Genomic DNA, 3,388 nt, shown 5'->3' with positions numbered 1-3,388 from the left:
TCCTGTCCTGTTTCTTTCTGGGAATTTGGGGAAGGCGGGAGGAGGAGAAGGCAGGGGAAGAACCTGACAGGCCCAGCTGAAGCATCCCCAAGTGCCTCCGCGCTGCCAGACACTTTCAGAGGCCGCACAGATAGTAGTCAGGACCCACATCCTGGCAGCTGGAGGCCCCAGGGAGCAGCCATGTCTGGGGATGCTTCCCTGGTGTGGAGGGTTAGGGGACGGAGAGTGTCCCTTGAAGCGCGGTGAGGGTTAAGGGGCACTTGGGGTCTAGCCATGTGGCAAACCCTCTCTGTCAGTCACAATGGTGTGATTGACCAGGTCAAAAAGGAAAGACAGAGTGTGAAATGTGAGGCCAGTTCACACCTCACACAGGTGTTTGGATTCACAGTGGCCTCTGGACATTAGCCAGGCCCTGCAGTAACACTGGACATTAGCTGTGCCATAGGCAGTGGGACCAGTACATGAGGACACTTTTCACATGGTTATCTGCCTTGGCGTGATCCTCCAAACTCTGCCATATTTTGAGGAGTTAAAAAAAAACCACCACCTGAAAAACCACTGTGTTAGTCTGTTTTCACACTGCTATAAAGAATACCACCTGAGACTGGCTAATTTATAAAGAAAGGAGGTTTAATTGACTCACAGTTCTGCATGGCTGGGGAGGCCTCAGGAAACTTACAGTCATGGCAGTAGGGGAAGGGAAAGCAAGGCACGTCTTACATGGCGGCAGAAGGGAGAGACAGCGAGGAAGTGCCATACTTTAAAACCATCAGCTCTCATGAGAACTCACTCACTACCATGAGAACAGCATGGAGGAAATTGCTCCCATGATCCAATCACCTCCCACCAGGCCCCTCCCTTGACACCTGGGGATTACAATTCAAGATGAGATTTGTGTGGGGACACAGAGGCAAATCATATCAACTGCCTGTCACCTGATGCAAAGGGCGTCCCTGCATCTCTCTTGTGCATCCCAGAAGTTGCTGAGAGGAGGCCTGGGTAGCAGCACTTCCCTACTGAGGGGCCTGAGATTCCACAAGGCCACAGGCCACGAAGGAGCCTAGGGAGGGAGTACAGGGACAGACCAGGGCGCTCCAGGCGCCATCCACCGGCCGCTGCACCTCTTCCTTTTTCAGCTTTCAAAACAGGACCCAACCAGACACTGGGGCTTTCTCAAAGCTCACAGTCCTTGTCCTTGCCATGGTTCCTTCTAGAACTCCCTTTCCACACACCTGGGGAATGGATCGCCAAGTCAGATGGGGCTTCTCGACTCCCACAGACAGGTAGCACACCATGGTTTGAGGTTCCTGGGGGTCTCGGGGTTGGGAGTGGACACGAATAATGGCAAATATCCATGTAAAGGAGTAGCCTCTTTACTCACCCAGTGCCACTCAAGCACTTACTGCGTGCCTACCTGTGCTTGAGGCTGGAGAGACAGCTGTGAAAAAAACAGCCAGAGAACTCCTGTGTTAGAGAAGAAACTCCATCATCGCATGTAAATATGAGATCCTGCACCCCACTTGGAGAAATGCAGGGTTGAGACCATTTCTGAGCACAGCTCTACAAGTAGTAACACTTTCAACCACATCCCTCAATGCCATCCCATGGGCCTCCATTCTATAGAGAAGGACTAGGCACCCCATGTGACTAGTCCAGCGAAAAGTCCCCAGGACAGAGCCTCAGGCCCAGGCTCTTCCCAGATGGAGGGGCTGTACCTCCTTTTACTTACAGGGAGGTGTGGACCAGGCCCTCCTGGAGGAGTGGGTGAGGAGGCATGGCCCTGGCAGGGGGAGGGGTGCCCGCTTGTGGCCTCCCCTGAAAGGACACATTTCCTTGCTTACAAGGACTTTCCATGATTAATGTTATTAGGGACTATTACCTAACACATTTCTGTAGGATTTTGCATTTTGAAATGAACTTTCCATTAATTTTTTGTCTAAGACAGGGTCTCACTCTGTCACCCAGGCTGGAGTGCAGTGACACAATCACGGCTCCCTGCAGCCTCCACACCCTGGGCTTAAACAATCCTTCCACCTCAGCCTCCCAAGTAGCTGGGACTACATGCACCACTGCACCCAGCTACTTTTTTAAGTATTTTGTAGATATGGGGTTTCACTATGTTGCACAGGCTGGTCTCAAACTCCTGGGCAATCAAGCAATCCTCCCACCTTGACCTCCCAAAGTGCTGGGATTGCAGCTATGAGCCACCAAACCCAGCACAAAATGCATTTTCCAGCCCGTGACCTCATTTGATCCTTGCTATGAGATGCATATTGTCATTATGCTTTTACAAGAACCAGAGAGGTTAGACAATACTTGTTAATAAGATGATAATGGCCGGGCGCGGTGGCTCATGCCTGCAATCCCAGCACTTTGGGAGGCTGAGGCAGGCGGATCACAAGGTCAGGAGATCGAGACCATCCTGGCTAACACGGTGAAACCCCGTCTCTACTAAAAATACAAAAAATTAGCCGGGCGTGGTGGTGGGTGTCTGTAGTCCCAGCTACTTGGGAGGCTGAGGCAGGAGAGTGGTGTGGACTGGGGAAGGCGGAACTTGCAGTGAGCCGAGTTCGCACCACTACACTCCAGCGTGGGTGACAGAGTGCGACTCCGTCTCAAAAAAAACAAAAAAAATTTTAAAAAAAGAGATAATAATGGCCAGGCGAGGCAGCTCACACCTGCAATTCCAACACTTTGAGAGACCAAGACGGTGGATCACTTGAACCCAGGAGTTCAAGACCAGCTTGAGCAACACGGCAAAACCCTGTCTGTACAAAAATAATGCAAAAATTAGCAGAGTGTGGTGGTGTGCGCCTGCGATCCCATTACTCTAGAGGCTGAGGCAGGAAGACTGCTTGAGCCTGGGAGATGGAGGCTGCAGTGAGCTGTGATCACACCACTGCACTCCAGCCTGGCCAGCAGAATGAGATCCTGTCTCAAAAAATAATAATAATAACAACAACAAAAGTACCTATAATTTGTTGGGCCCTTTACTCTGTGCCCAGCTCTGTTAATTTATTTTACACATATTATCTCATTTGTGATATCAACCTGTGAGTATCTATTCCGGTCCTTACAGAACAACGAACCGGTGTATATTCCAGTCCTTATAGATGGAGGACAAGTTCAGAGTGTTGGAAACATGCCCAGGGTCCCCTAACTGGTAAGTAGCTACATCAGGAAGCAAACCCAGGGTACCACCTTCCATACCAGCTTGGTGAGAGCAGTGTTCAATCTGGTCCTCCAGCCTATGGGAGATCCTCCAGCTGCCTCTGGCCAGGAAGAAGGCCGTGGGAGATTTCACTCACCAGAATTGACTCAGGGTTCCCAACAAGTGTCCCAAGATGCCATCGGCCTTGGAACCAGCAGCCCCTCTGGAGGCACCACC

This window comes from Piliocolobus tephrosceles, chromosome 4, assembly GCF_002776525.5.
Source record: "Piliocolobus tephrosceles isolate RC106 chromosome 4, ASM277652v3, whole genome shotgun sequence".
NCBI classification, from domain to species: Eukaryota; Metazoa; Chordata; class Mammalia; order Primates; family Cercopithecidae; genus Piliocolobus; species Piliocolobus tephrosceles.
This window is presented reverse-complemented; position numbering follows the sequence as displayed.